This window comes from Fukomys damarensis, unplaced genomic scaffold, assembly GCF_012274545.1.
Source record: "Fukomys damarensis isolate Sample0158 unplaced genomic scaffold, DMR_v1.0_HiC HiC_scaffold_9, whole genome shotgun sequence".
Taxonomy (NCBI): Eukaryota; Metazoa; Chordata; class Mammalia; order Rodentia; family Bathyergidae; genus Fukomys; species Fukomys damarensis.
Genome location: NW_022900921.1, coordinates 36,687,849 through 36,709,603, shown reverse-complemented (window position 1 = coordinate 36,709,603; position 21,755 = coordinate 36,687,849). Strand labels below are relative to the sequence as shown.

At 35.1% G+C, this 21,755-nt stretch overlaps 1 long non-coding RNA gene across 1 annotated transcript in view; it reads left to right on the top strand.

The window, feature by feature from the left end:
* Nucleotides 1-19,321, top strand: part of LOC117285380 — a 92,196-nt gene extending 72,875 nt beyond the window's left edge. The window contains exon 4 of the long non-coding RNA XR_004516425.1: nucleotides 19,209-19,321. This is a non-coding gene — a long non-coding RNA (uncharacterized LOC117285380). The remainder of the gene's footprint in view (nucleotides 1-19,208) is intronic.
* Nucleotides 19,322-21,755: the final 2,434 nt, after the last annotated feature.

Sequence of the window (21,755 nt, the reverse complement as noted above, 5' to 3'; positions counted from 1 at the left end):
AAAACTTTCCAAGCAGGGGAAAAGAACTTGACATGTATATAAATGAGGCATACAGGACTCCAACTAGCTGTGACTAAAAAAAAAAAAATCTACACCTAGGCACATAGTAAAGATTCCAGAAACCTACAAGCACTTAGAGAAAAGAAACAAATCACATACAAAGGAAAACCCATCAGAAAGAATCACAGTAAACTTCTCAGCACAAACCCTCAAGTCAAGAAGAGCCTGGAATAAAGTATTTCAAGCCCTAAAAGAAAATAGCCTCCAACCCAGATCAGTGTACCCTGCAAAACAATTTTTCAAAATTGTTGGATAAATAAGATACTTTCATGACAAAGAGCACCTGAGGAAATTTATGCATAGCAAACTAGTGCTCCAAAAATTTTTAAAAATAGGAAAAAACAAGGAGGGCCACAACCCTACAAAGCCTAGCAGAATGAATCCATCAGGCAAGACAAGAAATTGAATGCAGAAGGAGAGAATCTAACAACAGGGAAAGGTCATGACAAGGATAAGTCAACAAAATCAATTATAACCATCAATGCTAATGGTCTCAATTCACCAAACCCCCCCACCCCAAAATAGACTGGCAGAATGGGTCAAGAGGCAAAATTCAACAATATGCTGCATATAAGAAGCATGCTTAATTAAAAAAGAAACTCATAGGCTGAAAGTTAAAGGGTGGAAAACAGTACTCCATGTGACAGGAAGCCAAAAAAACAAAACAAAACAAAACAAAATGGGTAGCTGTCCTTTTTGGAGATAAAATGGATTTCAAGCCAACAGTAATTAAGAGGGATGAAGATGGCTACTACATCCTCGTAAAGGGAACAATCCAAGAGGAAAAGAAGAGAATCATAGTATATATGCATTGACTACTAATGCACCCACCTATATAAAACAAATATTGAAGAACATGAAAAATCAAATCAGCACTAATACATTAGTGGTGGGGAATCTCAATACTCCACTGTCACAAATTGATCTACTGTACAAAAAATAAACAATGAAATAATAGAACTCAACCAAACTCTTGAACAAATGGACTTAACAGATGTTTGCAGAGTGTTTCACCCCACAAAATCAGAATACATATTCTTTTCAGCTGCACACAGGTTGCCCTCCAAAATACACCACATAGTTGCTCATAGAACATGTTTAAGTAAGTGCAAAGGAATTGAAGTTATTACCTATGTATCATCAGATCATAGTGTGATCAAATTGGACATCAATAGCAAATGAAACTGATAGAACTTTTGTAAAAAACCAAAAACCTACAAAATGTTAGGAAAATGTAGAATGACTTCTGCTCTTGTAACTGAAATCTGCTTTGTTTAGTTCACAATTACCAGACAGTGGAGGCATTAACCATAGAATGGGAATCTGACCTCATCCTGAGGTAACAGGGAACATTAAGATCCCAAGCTCTGAATTTTTATGAACCACATGATTTTAAAAGTATCAGGATAAAAAGAACAATTGCTAACTTTGCTTTCTGGATCCTGAATATCCTCTTCCTGCAGGCTAGAATAGATAGCTATACAATCTTTTTATTTCTCATTGAGTTTATTGGTACTTTTAAAATATACAGTACAGTTACATTTATCATTGGGCTCTTGTACCTTTACATGAGAGATATTGGTTCTTATTTTTTCCCCATACCCCTGCCCTCCCTTCATCCCCCACCACCCCCTATTTACAAAGACTTTGTTTCCATTTTTCCTTTTCTCGTATTATTCTTTTCCCTTATTTCCTTCCCCCTACCCTTTCTACTTCCCCTACTCCTTTAGCCCTTTTCTTCCTATTTCACATTGTCAGTTATACAATTTGAATCTTATTTACACTTTTAGTTTTTGACACCAGAGAAACTATTCAGTATTAACATATGTGTGGATAGCTAGACAATCTTAAAGGCAAACTTCCTAAATACAAAGAATTGCTACATCAGGGTTAAAGTTAACTGTCTGTAACCATGATTTGTATATCGGTAGTGTGAATTGAGGAAATGAAATGTAAACACCTGAATGAGATCATGGCTGTAAAACTCTACAAAGAAGAGGCTGTTACTCACTACCGGGTCCATCATTAGCACTGTTTTGAGTGCAATTGGCCCTTTGTTGGCAAAATAACCCTTTTGTTATTCTACTTCCATTCCATTCTGTGTCTCTGTCTGTCACTTACCAATTCCTTCAGCAAAAAAACTACAAGAATTTCATGAACACATGGAAATTAAAAAACACAGTCCTAAACAGCTAGTGAGTCACAGAGCAAATTAAAGAAGAAATCAGTTTCTACAATTAAATGACAATGTTAGTATAACATATCAGAATCTATGGGACACAATAAAAGCAGTCTTGTGAGCAGAGAATACTCATATTAGGAAATCAGAGTGAGCTCAAGTAAACAATCTAGTGCTGAACCTCAAGCTTCTAGCAAAAGAAGAACAGGACAAACCTAAAGCTCATATAAGGGAGGAAATTATAAAGGTTAGAGAAGAAGTCAATGTAATGGAGACTAAGAGAATGACACAGAAAGTTAATGAAGTAGAGTTCATTCTTTGAAATAAAAGAAAGTCAACTGACCCTTACTCAACCTTAACAAAAACAGAAAGAAAAGATCCAAATCAATGGAATTAGAAATAAAAAGGGTGAAATTACAGCAGACTCAGCAGAAATCCAGAGGATCATCAATACCTACTTTGAGAACTACATGCCAATAAGACTAAACTCAGAAGAAATGAACAGATTTATAGATACATATGAATTACCAAAGTTGAATGTAGAAGACCTAAAAACGCTAAACAAACCAATATCAATCAATGAAATTGAAAATGTAATTAAAAACTTACCAACTAAGAAAAGCCCAGGTCTCGATGGCTTCACTGCTGAATTCTACAAGATATTTAGAGATGAACTATTGCCATAATGTTTAAACTCTTCAATTAAATTGAAAGGGAAGCATTATTCTCTAATTCATTCCTGGAAGCAAGCATCACCTTAGTCCCCAAAGCAAACAAAGATCCAACCAAAAAAGAGAAGTATAGGCCAGTCTCACTAATGAACATAGATGCAAAAAACCTTGATAAGATACTGGCAAATAGAATGCAGAATATTATCAGGAAGATTATACACCCTGATCAAGTGGGATTCATCCCAAGGATGCAGGGATGGTTCAATATATGCAAATCAATAACTGTAATACATTATATTAATAGAGCCAAAAGATAAAAACCATAAGATCATCTCAACAGATGCAGACAAAGGTGTTTGGCAAAATCCAACATACATTCATGATAAAACCCTACAGAAAATTGGAATAGACAGTTTCTATTTCAATCTGATAAAAGCCATCTATGATAAATTAACAGCCAATATAATACTAAACAGTCAAAATAGAAATCCTTCACACTAAAATCAGGGACTAGACAAGAATGTCCACTACCATCACTCCTATTCAATATAGATTTGGAAACATTAGCCATAGCAATTAGACAACAAAAAGAAATAAAAGGAATAAAGATAGGAAACAAAGTTCAATTGTCAATATTTGCAGATGACATGATATTCTATATATAAGAACCCAAGAACTCCACCAAAAGTCTTCTATACTTCATAACCAAATTCAGTAAAGTAGCTGGATACAAGTTCAACACACAAAAATCAATAGCCTTCCTGTACATGAACAACAGACTCACTGAGAAAGGAACTGGAGAAATAATTCCTTTCACAATAGCACGCCCCTCCCAAAATGAATTACCTAGGAATCAACCTAATTAAAGAAATCAAAGACCTTACTCTGAAAACTACAACACTCTGAAAAAAGAGATGGAAGATGATATCAGAAAATGGAAAGACATCCCTTGCTCCTGGGTAGGAAGAACCAATATAGTGAAAATGGCTGTATTTCCAAACTGCTGTATAGGATTCAGTGCAATCCCTACTGAAATTCCAACAGCATACTTCACAGGCTTTGAGAAAACAAACCAAAAATTCATTTGGAATAAGAAAAAACCTGGATTTAGCTCAGTGGTTCAGCCGCCTGCCTTGTAAGTGCAAGGTCCTGAATTCCATCCCCTGTACCAAAAAAAAAAAAAAAAAAAAAAAAAAAGAGAGAGAGACCTATAATATCAAAAGCCATTCTAGGTAACAAAGATAAGGTAGTGAGTATCACAATCCCCAAACTGAAACTATACTACAAAGCTACTGTGATAAAAACAGGAGGGTACTGGCAAAAAAACAGACCCAAAATGGATAGAATGGATTAGAAGATGTAGAAACAACTCTAGACATAATTAGTGACCTCATCTTTGACAAAAGAGCCAAACACCCTTATTGGAGGAAAAATAGCCTCTTTAATAAATGGTGCTGCAAAAATTGAGTTTAAACTTGTCAAATATTAAAACTAGTCCTATATCTCTCCCCATTCACTAAAATAAAATATAAATGGATCAAAGATCTAAATATTAAAATAAGAACACTAAATCAGCTGGAAGAGAGGTTAGGTAGAACTCTTGAAGACATTGGTGTAGGAAAAGATTTCATGAACAAAGCCTCAGTCATGTGTGAACTTTAACACAAAGAATCAACAGCTGGATATCATCTTATTAAAAAGATTCTACACAGTTAGAGAAACCACCAACAGAGGGAAGCGACAATCAACAGTGTGGGAGAAAAATTTTTATCAGCTGTTCCTCAGACAAAGGTCTACTGTCTAGAACTTAAAAAAAATCAGACCCCCAAATTTAAAGAACCAGTGCAAAACTGGGCATCTGAAATGAAGAGGTCTTTCTCAGGGGAAGAAGTGGAAGCAGAAAAGAAACATGTGAAAAAAATGTTCAACATCACTGGCCAGTGAGAGAAGCAAATGCAAACACTGAAATTCCATTTCACTCCAGATATAATGGCTGTTATCAAGACATGAAAGAATAACAAATGCTGGTGGGTCTTTGGGGGAAAAAGGAACCCTTCTTCACTCTTAGTGGGAGATTGGTGCAACCACTGTGGAAATCAGTATGAAGATTCATGAAAAAATTTGGATTAGAGGTCTCATTTGACCTAGCTATTCTCCTACTGGGTATCTTGCCCAAAGAATTAAAAGCATCATACAACAGCAATATATGTGTACTCAATTTATAGCCAAATAGTTTGTAATAGCTAAATCTTGGAAACAGCCCAATTCCCCATCAACTGAAGACTGGATAAAGAAAATGTGGGTTTAAAAAAAATATATAAATAAATGGAGTACTATGCAGCCATAAAGAATGAGAAACTAATGACATTTATAGCTAAATTGATACACACTGAGGCCATACTTTTAAGTGAAATAAATAGGACACGTGTAAATACCAAATACTTTCTCTGGTGTGAGAAACTGAAAGTGTAAATGATGATCAAAATGTATACATAATGTGGAATAGGAAGAAAAGGTCTAGAGAGGAAGGCACAGTGGGAGGCATAGGGGAAAGAAAGGAAAGGAATAAATATGAGAAAAGGAAAAAACAGAAACAAAGTTTTTGTAAATAGGGAGGGGTGGAAGTTTTGATGGAAGGGCAGGGGAATCGGGAAAAATAACTGAGATATCATGTAAAGATACAAATTCCCAATGATGAATATAATCATATCGTATTTCTAAAATGTACCAATAAACTTAATGAAAAGTAAAGATATTTTATTCTAAAAAATTATTTAAGAAATCTTATTTGAAAAATACTGTTCACTGGGCTTGTAATAGTACTGGCTGAGAAAAGATTGATTTCTATCACAGGAATGGATCTTATCTGTGAACCCTAAATTAATAAGCCAACCCAGTGCTAATTTTTGTGAACAATACCCACTTCTTCCATTAGATGCAAATTGATGAGAAGTGTCTTCATCCAGTGAGCAAGTCAGATGAGTTCTATTTTATTCACATTTTGTATTTCTTTTCTATTTGCATAGCACAATTTTCTTACCCATTTCCTAGACTTTGTCTTTTAGGTTCTCTAGTTGTTGACATAACAACTTCTTATTGAAAAAATAAACAGAAACTAGTTAAGATATAAAGATGTATCATTTTATTTGGTAGTTCTCATCTCCTTGACATCTTTTTGTATTTTGGGAAGTATGTGTCTTTCTATTGCTAAAACAGTGTCACTGATCTGAGTTCTGATTCCTAGGCGTGCTTTTTCCAACTCCAGTATTCTCTGTAGAGATGGTCATCAGGTAGGGTTTTGTTTCCTGCATTACCTGCTTCTCACCTTCAAGAATTCCATTGATCATCTCTAAACCCTTTGTTGAAAACAGAAAGGTTGCTGATGGAAGAACATACTTCTCAGAAAAATAGTTCTTTCTTTAGCCCAGAAATGACAACCACTTACTGAAAAACTTGAACTAAAAAAATTTATTCAGAACACTGACAGTTCAGTCAGAATTGTTATTCTAACAGAAAAATATTTGAACTCTAGGCACATGCTTTGACCTTTGTGGTTTTCCCCTTCAAACAGGCCGTTGGGCTGTCAGACACTCAGATAACTTTTTCCGTCCTGTGACAGCCTCTGCTGTGGAAGTGACAGTCTGTCTGTGGTTGGACAAGATGTGGCTGCTCAATGTAGTGTAGCAAGAGGGATGTCACTCTGTTACTAAGCATCTCGCATGTGACCAGTTAAATTAATAGGGAGAGGAAGGTATACCCTGTCACTCACCAGGAAAGAGGAAGTCCAAGGCAACTCACATCTGCCTAAATCAGCCGAGATGATGGCAAGCAAAGTATCTTTTCGTTTTAGTTCTTCTGAAATTCCTCCTCACAAGGTTATCTTGTGTTGGACATTCAAATGAGCAGCATTTCTATACTCCTTCCTCACTTCCTGCTTTAGGAAGTCTTCCTAATCAAATAAGGAGGAAAGAAGAAAGTATGGGCAGCTGAGAGAATCATCAGTTATCAAAGCAAGTATTCTACCTGTTTTGTTTTGGGATGCACCACTTTTCACATGCTTATGGGTGTTTTTCTTCTTAAGGACAATACATAAACCTTACCGCTGATATCATCATTCTCATGAACTTATACATCTGAATGATTATAGTTTTACCTCTATACAATGAATTTTCCTATTTCCACTTGCACCATCCTTAATAAGCCTCAGTTCAAGCTTACCGGCTGAGCTATCTTGTGATATTGTGGTGGACACAGCCCAATAAATAACACAATATTCCCAACTGGATACTGCACTCATGAAAGGAGACAGGTTCTGGTCCAGATTCTGTTGCACATCTCATTTTAAATTCTGGAGAAGTTATGTAACTTTTAAATTTCCTCCTATAAGCAAGAGGGATCAACTGCATTCTCCTTTGTGAATCTCTGGATGTATAAAAAAAAAAAAAAAAAAAAAAAAAAAAAAGACTTCTCCAACTTTACAGTTTAGCTACAGAACGTTGCCTGAATTTTTAGTCAAAGGCCTGCTTGTGATGTGATCATGAGTTAAATGACCTTCACTTCAGGCCCTGATGCTGTGTTGTTCTTTGTACTTGGTTTTTTTCTTGCCTTCTTCTTTAGGGATTGTGCTGAGTGCATCATTCTCTTTCAAAAGTTATACTCATAGGGCTGGGGATTTAGGTCAGTGGTGCCGCCCCTGCCTCGCAAGTGCAAGGTTTTGTGTTGGATCCTTGGTACCACAAAAAAACAAACAAACAAACAAACAAACAAAAAAACCTCTACTCTTAGAGGCCATTTTTTGGTTTTAGTCTTCAGCCATTATCTTCCAGGCATGGTATGTGCTGCTTTTTCCCAATTTCCAGCACATAAGATTATTCAGAATGGTCTACTCATAAATAGAATTCAAAATATACAGATCTTAAAAATAGGGTGTGTTTTTGCTTTCAGACTACTCTGCTACATTATGCATCATCCCCCACACCCCCTTGGCCTTACTATCCTTATTACTATTTAGAATAAAAACAACAATAACAAAAATGATTAGAACACTTTATTTTTGAAATAAAGAAGGGGACAGAGAAGGGTAAGGATGTGTGTGGGGGTGTTTGTGTGTGCTCAGGGAGGTTCAGGGAGAAATATCATTTGCAAAATGTTTTCCTAGAGGAGCAATTTAGAATTTGTTTTGGTGTAAATTGAGCCAGAGGTTTGAAAATAAAAAGAGACTTCATAAACACTTACACTGTGCGTATCCACTTTGTTAAATAAATGCAGCATTTGGATTTCTAATTCCACTGTACACTTGGGAAAGCAAAAGGTGTTTTGCATTCAGTGGAGTATGGTGTTTCGTTGTATGGAGATGAGGCCACCTTACCAGTGACTACAGATGCTAGTAAAGATATATTGACAGTGTCAGAAGTGAAACCATTGCCACACAGATTGTGAAAAATTACAGGAGGGCAGGAAATAATTTATTTTGTTAACAATCTATTTCCCATCTGCACTTTATACCTGTTGAAGCTGAAATTGTGCTCCATTTCGAGCCTATCCTTGCTTCCTCTCCTCACTGTCTGTCTCTTTTATTTGACAGATGTGCAATATTTGAAGCCTTAGGTTCAGATGAACATTATTAATAGCAAGCTTTACAGTACACTGGGGATTAATTTAATTTTCTTGGACTGTGTTTTTACAATAGTTTCAAGATGCTGGAATGTAGATATAGTCCTTGTAAAAAATAGTTTAGACAGGTTGATTCATTTAGCTACCCAGCAGGATCTGAATACTTTTTTCTAAATTTAAATTCCAAAGAAAAATCTAATATATAACCTTATCCACATATACAAATGCGACCACGCAACACACAAATACATAAAAACAATGTGGGAGTAGGTTTTAGACCACACAAAAGGCACTTTCTTATGTATAAATGAAGTTTTAATGAAATATATTAAAGAACATTTATTTTCATCCATTTTCTCCTTGGATAAGACATGTTAAACAGACATTTATATAAATGTGTTCATATAAAAGCTTTATTTTTCAATAATCATGCCCTCCAAATTCTAGTGGAAATTATGAAGTTGTTTTCTTTATGTTAGGGTTGGGTAATTGTATTTTGTTTTACTTGTGTGATTGTAGTCAATACAGTCAGAAAATTCTTTTGTTATGTGATTTCAAGCTGTATGGGAACTCCATTTCAATGCTGAATAGGTAGCTAGAGCTGTAAATTATATGTGTTGTGGATGTGTTAATAACAAGTTATTCTTTTCTTGTAGCTTTTCCAAGAAATTATTCTGAAGGAGAGGCAGCAGGGAGTATGTCTTGCTGCTTTTAAAGCACACAGAGGGTGACCGATACCCAGAATACAATGAAAATGTTTAATTTTTATACTTCTGCCTCAGTTTGATAAGCCAATGAAAGTTGAAATTTTATTTATTGTTTGAAAGATAGCAAGACCCAATAACAAATCACAAAGAGAGATGGAAACCTCAATAGCAAAATTCATGCTAAAAATTTCAGTATTTGTCACATAGCCAAGTAAAAAAGAGGGAGAGAAACCTTTAATATTGTATGTGCAGTAGTCAAATTCAAAACATAGCTGAAATTTTGATGTGTCATTGGCCATTGGAAAAATACCTATTAGAAGACCAGAGCTCTTCTGTGTCCAAGTGCAGGACAGAAAAATGGACAGTTCTGGGCACTTTGTTATAGGAAAGATACATTGACCTGTTGCAGAGTTTTCCCTAACACTGAATTCCAGTGTTAGCTGTATGAGGACTCAAGATTTTCACAGAAAGACAGGGGTCAAGGGTTGGGGGTTCAGCTCAGTGGTTGCACTGCCTGCCTTGAAGGCACAAGGACCTGAGTTTGATCCCCTGTTTAAAAAAAAAAAAGACAGGGGTCAGGAAGAGTGCAAAGGATATTGAATTAATGTACTTGGTGGTGTGGAGATCAGAGGGCAAGTGGCCCCAGGACTTCTCACGGTCACCTAATAGCATTAACACTGTAAAATGAACTCCATTTAGAGCAGCTAGATTCCAGGCAAATCATTAAGTAGGGGCTTCTATGCTGAGCATTCCATTTCAATAACTCAAATCTGTCTTTTGTCCCTCTTCTAATCTCCAAAAATAGTCTACACCTCTACCTGTCACTCACAAACACAGTCAAACAAAAGGAAACAGACCTGGACTATGATTTCGGTTGCAGTTTCCCCAGTTTTGCTAGTTGATTATCTGTCACATTCATTCCTTAAAATGTTAATTGATACTAGTTACATATGTGACCATTTCTTAGGGTAGCTGCATCACTCAAAATTTTGTATCAAATAAAGAAACAATAGGCAGAAAATAGTCTGGGTTGAGGGTGAGTGTTAAACACTATTTTACACATAATTACCTTTTTTAAAAGAATGGCAATGATTACACATTCAAAGATTTCTAGAGATGAAAAAGATGCAGGATAAATAAAACATGGCTTCTCATTAATTACATGTAGGATTGCATTTCTTAAAGTCCATTTGGTTCATGTATTCTGTAGAACTTAAAAAATTCATTTGAATAATGCGAGGAGACTCAATGATTCAAAGTAAATTAAAAATGTTAAGTAAAACACAAAATGTTCATTATTATGACCCTCATAAATCAAGATGTAGTAGAATATTATAATAAGAACATGGCTTCTGGATTTAAACAACATGGACTTTTATATCAGTTTTACCTTTTTTGCTGGGTGATCTTTTTTTTTTTTTTTTATTGAGTTTATTGGTACAATCTAGGTCTTCAAAACAGTTACATTCATTACTGGGATCCCGTACCTTCACAAGACAGTTCTTGGTTCCCATTTTTTTCCCTTGTCCCTGCCCTCCCTTCACCCCCTCCTCCCCTCCCCATTTTTTGCTTGGTGATCTTGAACAAGTCATGTAGCCTCTTGCAAAGCCTCTTGTTTTCTTTGATTAAGAAAGAGTTGTCACAAAAGCTCAATGAGATGGTAAAGTACAAGTCATATAAATATGGGAGGTATGCTTGAATGTTAGTTATCATTAATAATAAGTAGTTCCCAATCTTTTTATAAAAGAAATGTGCATTGAAATTAATTAAACATCTATTAGCCACGGTATATGTAGCAGAAAGCAAAATGAACAGGGAGTAACAAAGGAGGCTTTTAAAAGATAGGAACAATTATGCAAATAGCTTGAATATATTGATTTGGTGCTACTTGTTTTTGGCTTGAGTGAGTTTGTTAGATGTATAATGTTATATTAATATATCTTAGCTAGTTGGACTGGTTTAATTTTCCATGTAATTTTAAAGGCAGTATTAAACAGCCTATAGCTATTATATGGGATATTAGAGTATCAGAATGACTTTATACTAGAGAGTTATCACCTTGGGCAATGATTTTAGAAAAAAGTATAATAATAAAATAATTCTAAAATTAATATTTTTCCACTCTATTGGAAGAGGTTTAGAGAAAAATAAAAGTAATATCAACAAATTTAATGAATTTAATTTATTTCAAAGATTTACACATTTACCTTGCATTCCTAATATTGTAATGAAGATAGAACAGTGGATTGCCACTTCACTGAAGTGGTGTAAAATATCCTTAACTGGAAATAGAAAAGACATTCATCATTTATGAGGCTGGTGCTCAAAATACCTTTGACTATAATACACTGAAACTGAATTTCATTGTGAAATATATGATTTTTTGATAAAACTTATAGAAATCCCTGGGCTTCTAGGCAGCATATATAGCATAGGAGAAATAAATAGAAATACAAATAAACTATTTTCATGGCTATTTATAAAAGACATTTTTAGGAAAGCCCGTGAATGGCTATAATTCATTATGCAACAGCAAGTAGAGGCACAAGGGACCTGCTCCAGTGACCTCTAAGTTGTGCATTATGTTTCCTTTCTACAGAGGAACTTCGAATCATGTGCGATGGGATGTGGATATGTTCTTACAAAAGGAGGCAAAAGCAAGTTTCCTGGAATTCACAATCAGAATACTGGAAATTCAAGGGCCATTAGCATTATCTGGTTTAAACTTCTTGCTTTTGGCCAGTGAGGCAAATTGACTAAAGTAGTTTATCTGAGTTCCGTGGATTTTTATTGCCCCAAGCAAATGATGTGAGGGTAATCAGCATTTGGTGAATTTTTGTTATTTTCCAGGAGATTATACATTCTATACTATAAAGGTAATTTGGGTATTATTATATCCTACTTCACACATGAGGAAATTGAATTTTAACAGTGATAAGGAACTTTCATAAAACTCACATGTTGATAATTTGCAGTATTTGGACTCAGGATGATCTGGTCTTCCTACTATGTTGCACTCAGTTCTCAGAGCTATAATCATCACAAATAAATTCACCTTGCTCTTTAAAGCCCTGGTTTCTTTTTTTAAAAAAAATATAATTTTCTAATTCTCAAAGTGTTGAATATATTTAGATAAGATTAAAAAAAAAACAATCCAAGAAGAGACACAGGGAGAAATGACTTCTAAACAGATGAAGGAAAAAATCAGAGTTAGGATGAGGTAATTGAATAGTATGTGAATGTGGCAGGGTGAGAGGTGGTCTGTGAATTTACTACTTTTTGAAGTAGGTAATGTCTCAGAGCCTAGAAAATGAAGCTGTACCTTTATCAGGAAACCAGACTACAACAAATCCTAATGATCCAAGAAGAGGATAGGGAAAATATTGTCATAACTGTTAATAATTAATAGTGGTTAATGTCTCTCAACTTAGAACTCCAGAAAACAAAACAAAACAAAATTGATACACATACCCAGAAACTGAGCTGTTTTCTAGGGGCCAAACTCTAAGCCAGAAATGAAATCTATTTTGACTTATTAAACCCCATGAATGACTAATTCCAGCTGGAAATGAAGGAACAACCAAAAAATTTGTTTCCAACTTGTGTTCCCCAGGAAACATCTACAAGAATGGAAGAGAAGACTGTATGCAAATAATCTCAGGCATTATAACACATTAAATCTATGGTCTTAGTCTCAGGAAAGAAACTTGGTAGACTGTTCAACCCAAATTTTCCAGACTTTTGGCCAAGGACTGTTTTTTCAGAGTCATGTATATTTTATTAATGTGTGAAACAAAGTTTTTCAAAGTTTGATTTGGAAATATCTGATACTAACTAGCCGATTAAGTGATTTAATATTTATTAAAAAAGAAATACTTTTGTTTAGTTGTATTTGACAACTTTAAAATAGAATAAAATAATATTTTCAAAAATCCATTACTTTCGTACAATTTTACATGTGCTGTAAGTACCAAATCAGTCAATTCATCTAGGTGTACATTCAGTTTTCAGGGAATAGTTTGACCAAAATATTTCCATATAATTTGCTCGTTGTTTAGGCTTTCTATGTTCACATCTTATTTTTACAGTTGTTTTATACTTTAGCCCTACTTCTTAAAATATGAATTGATGGATTAAAATGATTTATAAAAGTAGTGATAAATATCATAAGGTGAATGTATCATCTCAAAATAATCTTGAGAATATAGAACATAAATTTGAATAGTCACAAAAAAGTAATCAAAGGAAATAAGTTTACATACATCCAAAAAAGAAAATTTCAGGTAAGAGATATAGTGGAATAGATGACTGTGTAAAAATTTAATTTTGAAGAATATGCAATCTGTTTACTCTATAATTTTGTCAAATATAAACTGAAAGCCATATTTTATGATACCATTTTCAGAGGACTAGTAAATTGACTAACCAATCCAGTCATTTTAACTTTTTCTTTAACATGAGCAAGGATAGAGTTATGCTTCCCGTAGGAAATTTTGATTATTGCTATTAATTCAATGATATGCAATGCAAAAATTGCCATGACATTTTAGAGATTACTTTCCTAAAAAAATCCTGACATTGCCCAAAAGATTATAAACTAATATAATTAATGTTTAAGAGAAATATATATCTGCAAGTTATGATTTTAAAAATCAAATAATGTTGTGAAATGTCAGATATCAAGGGTATATGATTTAGAAAAACAATTACTGTGATGTGCTTACAGTGTTAAGCAGTTTTAAGTTGGACACTCTTAGTAAAGATGGTGTGAGTATATAAAAGTACTCAAAGGCTTTATGTTTTGATCATTCCTAGTATCACAGAAGAGAGTTTTAAAAAGTATTGTTAGTGATTATTCTCAGAGCTGTAGCAGAGTAGAACAGATGGTTCTGAGATTAGTATGAAAGAGTATGAGCTATTCTTACAGGAAGGAATAGTTTTATTGGATATATCAAAAAGATTGCCTAGCATACCAGGATCAAAATGCTTTATTAACACTACACACTTGATTAGAAACAGTTTCTCTTCCTTCATTCCCACAAAATACCATCCATTCTTACACTTCTGTTCACTGTGTTTTCAGAACAGACAAAACTTCTAAGTCTTGGCTTTCTCTGTAGTACTCTGGCTGTCTTTGGAAAATAAACTTTCCCCAGGTTTTCCAATGATATACAATATTTCTTCTAGGCATTCATTATGTCAATAACTTCAGTGATTTATATAAATGATGAATCTTAGGGATATGTTTGAATTTTGAAAAGGCTAAATTTACTGCTTAGAAACTAAGCTGTCAAGACTTTACTTTGTTGATTAAAGTATATCAGGATTTAAACTCTGAAAATTGTGGAGTAAATGGCTCAAACTGTGAGTTTGATTCTTGCCCAATATTTATGATTTTATTCACTTGAAATAAAAAGCATTGATAATCATGGTTTATTTTATACCGATACTTATGTGCTGCTAAACTTTCTTGGGCCAAATGTAATATGGTGAATGGAAAGTCTATTTCTTGTAACTCCTGAATTAAAACATTTTAAAGTGATGCAGTTACCAAAGTCTATTCTGATGGAGTCTGAAAATAGCCTTTGATGTGAAATTTTTTCACATTTTTTGGGGGGGTGAATGTTTAACATTTTAGCTAGAACTATCTAAATTTTCTGCCATTTTTGCTGACCTTTAAGAGTAACAAAATAAATCAACACAGACGTATATCTACATTATAGTTAATTTTATTTACCACTAGCATCATTCAGAGATGTTGGTGAAATATAAGAAATAATATTATCCCTATCATGGACAATAATTAGAGAAACACGCAGTTTAATGTATGCTTTATTTTGTAACTAAAAATCATGATAATTAACATTTACCCAAAATTAGTGATATGGATTTATACTCAATAGCTAGTAAATATTTTATAGATAAAATATTTAAGAACCATTCACATAGAAGACCAGAAATCAGATGCTACAGTTATAAAACAAAGTTTTGCTTATAAGAACAGATATGACAGAGAAAAATGTAGATGGTGAAGTGCAGATTGAGAAATAAGAAGGAATTGAGGTGTTTTGGTTTAGACAGAGAGTGTTCCCCAAAGGCCCCATGCTCCTCGGCAGGGATCTAAGGATGTGACTGAATCATGGGGTGATGTAGCTGACTTGCTTTTGGGACAGAGAAGACGTTTTGGAGAAGGTGGGTCATGAGGATGTGACCTGAAGAGTGCATCTCCCTCCCATCTAGGACCTTCATTCTTTGATTTCTTAGTATCATGGTGTGAGTAGCCGTGACCCCCAAATCCAGCCTTCTGTCACATGGATCCTTCCATATGGAGCCAGCTGGACATGCACTGTAACCGTGAACCAAAATAAACCTCTCCTCCTGGAAGTCATGTGTGCCAGTTACTTGTGCTAGCAATGAGGAAAGTGACTGAGACACTAGGGAACAGCACACTGGAATGGTGATTCTTGATTCATTCCTCTAAATAGCAGTAATTCTGGGGCTGATCTGTTAAGAGACTACTTGAGTTAATAAATGTCTCAGATATATATATATATATGGAGCCTATATTTGTTTGACCAATAACCAGAAATCTGGATGCTTGGAGACTGCATTGTGAGTAACACAATGAAGACAAAAGCTATTTTTGAAAAAGTAGCATGAGTTAGAATTTGCTTGTGTAAAATCAGGGGCCTCTGAGAAATCTTCCTGGGATATTAGTTATGTAGTTGGATATACTAGAGCTGATGTTCAAAGGAGCGGTCTGAGCCAGGCATAGCAAAATCAGTTTCATTGGATTGTATGGAAACTGTGTGACCATTGAGTTTACTTAAAAAATAGTATAGGATGTGAGCCAGAAAAGGTGGTGCACACCTGTAATCTTGGTACTCTGGAAAACTGAGGAAGAAAGATGGCAAGCTTGAGCGCACTCTGGGCGACTTAGTGTAGTGAGAACTGAGTCAAAATAAAAAGTAAAAAGGGATGAGGATGTAGCTTAGCGCAAAGACCCCGAGTTCATTCCCCCAATACTACAAACAAATAAACAATCAAAACAAAACCCAAAAGAGAATGTGAAGAGGGTATAGGGAAAATGAGTAAGAATTTCAGTATTTAAAAATATGAGAAAAGGAAAAAAAAAAAGGAAAGTCTTTGTAAATAGGAAAGGGTAGAGGGGTTGAAGGGAGGGCAGGGGAATGGAGAAAAAAATAAGTGCCAAGATATCTCATGGAAAGGTACAAGTTCCTAATGATGAATGTAACTGTATTGTTTCCCTAAAATTTACTAATAAACTTAATGAAAAAAAGAGTTAGAGAAGAAGCAGTTGGAGAAGATAAAACAGAAGGAGAAAATCAGCTGGGAGTGATGCCGTAGAGTTCAAAGGAAGAGAGTGCATAAGGAGGACAGACAGCTAACTGGGGAAAGTCTGCTAAGAAGTCAAGAAAAACAACAAAGGAATAGTCCATGTAGGTTTGAATGCACAGAAGTATTTTTCGGGTACCCAGGAATGTCCTTATAATAAAGCACTGGATGTGGATTCTAAATGGAAAACATGCAAAAAAAATGGAAATTTACTCTGGGTTCTAACAGAAATTCTTAATGTAATCTCAGTATGGGTAGGTTTCCACCACCCTCGGTTATCTCCTGATCCTGTGGGATGAAGGTGACAAACATATGACACGTGTTCTGCAGGTGGCTGTTTGTATCAGTGAAAGCTCTAAAGGGTTTGCCATCATTGCTCTGGAATCTTTCAAGAGTGTTTCGGGGAGTAAAAACCAGTAGAGTCTTCATTTTTATGGAGTACCTAACATTTGTATTGCGAGTTCACAGTCACAGAGTTCAGATGGAGTTGGTTTATCCTTTGTTCTCTTCCCTTTGTTTTCCTCCTACATGCAGTGTCCTCCCGACCATCACCTTTCTCTCGTAGAGAGGTTTGTGTGTGTGTTTTGGGTGTGGGCAGAGTTCAGGAGATTATAGGATATTCTTAGTGTTAGAATATGGAATTAAGAAAAACAGTATCCAAGTTCTTCTGTTGGATGGTGTAATGATGAGTAATTTAGAAGAAAATTTTGAGTCACTGCCATATGCTTTACGACTTGATGAGGAATTTTTTTATTATTATAAACAACCACACCAAGCTTAGATTTCGTAAAGATATTTATTTTTAGAAAACATTGCTAAAATCTCATTTCTGCAAAAATATTATGTGGAAAAGAGCTTAGTCAATGAAAAAATCTTCTCTTTTTGAACATCTTACTAGATATGTAAGTAAAGACTTAATATTGTCACAGTCAGAGTTCTCCAGAGAAGGTGGCTAACAGGATGTATAGATGGATGGATGAACAGAAAAAAGAGAATTTTGTGAAAAAAAGGGAATTAATTTATGCAATTTTGGAGGCTGGAAAATACAAGAGAAAGGAAACTATAGATTCAATATCTGCTGAAATTTCATTTTGTTTTATAGATAGTTTTCTTCCTGCGACCTCAGTGATAGAAAGGCAAATAGAATTCACAAGATCTATTCCATCCATTTCCTAAAGGGCACAAATTCCATTATTCAACTCTAAAAGATTCTACCTCTTTTTGAAAAATTATTGATTAAGTGGATTGGTACATTTTAGGTATATAGTAGGAAGACATTCAAGGAGTGGAGGGATTGAAGGGAGGGCAGGGGAATAGGAAAAAATAAGATTCTACCTCTTAATAGTATTACACTGGTGATTAATATCAGTGTGAATTTTAGAGGGCCATGAACATTCAAACCATTCAATTGTATTATATTTTGTTAAATTAGTGTTACAAAAGAAAGTAGTAGAAAAAGAAACCATTCTAAAAGGAGTAGTGGGGGAAGGAGACTACTACAAAAGAAAGTAGTGGGAAAAGCTTATCAAGAACTTTTCTCATTTTACAAAAATTTGCCTTCCTCAGTAACTCTTTTTTTTTTTTTTTTTTTTTTTTTTTGGTACCGGGACTAACTCCAGTCCTTGCGCTTGCAAGGGAGGCCACCAAACCACTGAGCTAAATCCCCAGCCCTTCATCAACTCTTTTTAAAATACAACGTACACTCTGTAAGCAGTATTGCCTAGATATTGGGAGTGTGAAGATTGTTTAATTTGTCTAGATTTATAATTACTCATCCTGGTTTATGTAGCACCAAAATTTATGAACTTTGCTTGAATTGCTCTTTTACCTAAGGTTTCAAAAATTTTATTTTTGACATGGTGGATATGACATTGCTTTAAATGATCTGTATATGTCCTACATTTATAAAAATATTCTAAGTAAGAATTTTTGTTTCAAAAGAGAAACTGGTTTTGGTTAAATAGAAAATACATTTCAGTTTTATGGTTTCCTTTATTTAACAGATATATGGAGCATCTACCAGGCGCTTAGTTCTATTCTGGGTTCTGGGGAAGGCCCAGGGAACAAATCAGAGTTCTAGGGTTATGTTTGTACCTTGTGTTTGTACTAGTACTAGATACTAAAGAAATATATGTCAAATGGTCAAAGTTGATATCAAGAAAATGAAGTTCCTTCCAGCTTGATCTTGCCCAAAAGATTCAACAAACTCATTTACAACACGCTATTTTCAAAGTCTATTTTTAATCTGTATTTCTTATGTCTGAAGTTGGTGTACTTTGGTATCATCGGTTGACTAAGTTTATTAAATAGATATGCAACTACAATCAATATATTTTTGCTTTACTTGAGACACTTTTGGTGAAGGTTCAAGTGGTCTCACTTCTCTCATGGGGGAAGTTATATTTTGAAGTAAATTTTTTTGTAGGTTAAAGTTTATTTCTTTTGATGAAGTTCATATCTTTTTTTTTTCCTGATGCTGGAGAATGAACCCAGGTTTTCATGCTAGGCGAGGACTCTACCACAGACCTACAAACTCACCCTTTTTATTTTCAATTTTATTTTAAGATAGTAATTTCCTAATTTGCCCACACTGGCCTCAAACCTGTGATCCTCATTCCTCAGCTTCCCCGGGAGCAGAGATTTGCCACTATTCCTGGACCATGTCTTTAAGATGCTGAAGAAGCAGATCACTTCAATAGTGCTATCAAGCTGCCTGGAACATCTTGATCTTTTGCTAGGAGGTAACTGAATCTTGACTTTCTGGGCCTGGGCTGTTTGCCACCTTCTGTGCTGATACTATATTGGTAAGAGATGTTCTTAAAATTCAGTTTAAATGTATTTTTTGGTCAAAGTGTTTATTAGAGCAGCAGATGATTCCATGAAATGCAGAGTTGCCTTTGTATTAAACCTACCAAAAATTGTACAGCCGTTTTCAATTGATATTATAGGAGAAAGGTGAGTTCTGTAAAATTTCCATCTGTAAAATAGAGAGAAGTGGATGCTCAGAGTGCTGACCATCTGCCCTATTGCCCTTATTTTATTTATGTGAAAGCATCTACATCAATACTGAAATGACTATTTGGAGAAACAGTCTGTGTGTGTGTGTGTGTGTGTGTGTGTGTGTGTGTGTGTGTGTATGTGGTATGTGTAATGGTAGATTCATGAAAATAAAGTTAAGAAAGAAGGAAAAAAGTTTAAATGTTTATTCTTTGCTAAATACCTGCCTCTTTTGAGAAATAACAACATTCAAGTGCTAGAGAGACTAAAGTTGTGTGATTTGTTTACAAAGTTTTGTGTGTGAAAGCTCTGTACTATGAAAAGAATCTAAAACATTCTTTGATTGAAAAATGTCCATTACTCACTCTGAACCATAGTTTTCTTGCCTTTATTCAATGAATTTCCTATATTAAATCTTTCTTTTTTCATTGAGTCTATTGGTACAATCCAGGTATACAATACAGTTACATTCATTACTGGGATCCTGTACCTTCACATGACAGGTCTTGGTTCTCATTTTTTCCCCTTGTCCCTGCCCTCCCTTCACCCCCTCCTCTCTTCCCCATTTACAAACACTTTATTTCCATTTTTTCATTTTCTCATATTTTTTTTCTTTTCCCTTGTTCCCTTTCCCCTACCCTTCCCACTTTCCCTACACCTTTATCCCTTTTCTTCCTATTTCACATTGTCAATTATCCCATTAGGATCTTGTGTACTATTATAGTTTTTCACACCAGAGAGACTATTCAGTATTTACACGTGTGTGACTTATTTATTTCACTTACGAGTATATCCTCAATATGTATCTGTTTTTCTATGAATGACTCTAGTTTCTCATTCTTTATGGCTGAGTAGTATTCCGTTTTAAAATCTTTAAGAAGAGCCAACACATTTTGTCGTGGCTGCCCTATGGTCCATCTTTTATCAAGCATGTCTTCTGTAAATCTGAGTGCAAGCTCCACGCTCTGCAGTACACATGCACTGTTTTCTCCGCACCTCCCACTTCAGAGATTTCAAATTCAATAGCCAAGCTGTCCAAAGCAATTTAATGTAGGACAGAAGAGGACAGACTACCCAAGAGAAACTTCTGGAAGCAGAGATGAATACCACCTGTTTGGGTAAGCTCAGCTTCTGAAGGAGTGGAGATTAGAAGATGTCAGGGGAACAAGCTCAGAAGTTAGAGTATATTGGAAAAGAATAGAGGTACTCTATCATTCCTGTTCTTCAGAGAGAAAAACAGTGATGAATGAGGTAAAGAAGTTGGAAGTGGGTGTGTACTAAGAAAGAAAAGAAGGAAACTTGGGAAACATTGGAAAAAGGAAGAAACCTGGCTCTCTCAAAGGTTAGCAGGAGCAGAGGATGGAATTTGGAATTGTAAAAATCATGAGCAAACTGAGAGGGGGTGGAAAGTTCTCACATCAGAAGCTTCCAAGCCCTCTTTAGAGAGCCAGTGGGACCATGGGAATGCGCCTTCTGAGTGTTTGGGGTGTGAGAGCTTTGGTACCGTTGACTCACTGGGAGAATGCCACTAGGCAGGCAGGGGCAGTGCCGTGTAAGAGGAACCAGGGAGATGCTGGAAGGGCAGAGAAGGGTGTAACTGTAGGATGTGGAACCCTTGTGGATCTCTCTAATACAAGTTTAGTTCTTTTCTTTTCATATGTGATGGGCATTTTGAACCTACATGGAAACCTACTGAGCAGAATTGGTAGGATTCACTTAGGCACATTTGGAATTTGATAGTAAAATATTCTCATGTGTTCCTAGAAACTTTATACTCAAAGACAAATTCTTCCCTAAAACCTGGTTGACCTATCTGTTGAATCAAATTTTTATGCACATAAATCTCAATGAATATTCTATAATTCTATACAACCCCATTGTTTAAAGTTTACTTTACCTTCTGTTATTACTGAGTAAACTAAGGTAAGATTACAGATTATTTTAAAAATAAGTAATCAATTGCAACTTTGAAGTAAAAAAAAAAAAGAAGTTTTTCTGAAAACGGTCTATTTCCTCCAGGAAAGGGTCACCATCTTCTGAATGGTGACAGGGAGTTTTTTAGCCTCTTGGCCAGGGGCTCCATATACTTATGAACCATTGCCTGTCTTTTGGGACACTGCTTAGCCTTTCCAGTGCAAGCTGCCAAATCACTCTTGCAGTCTAGGGTCTGTG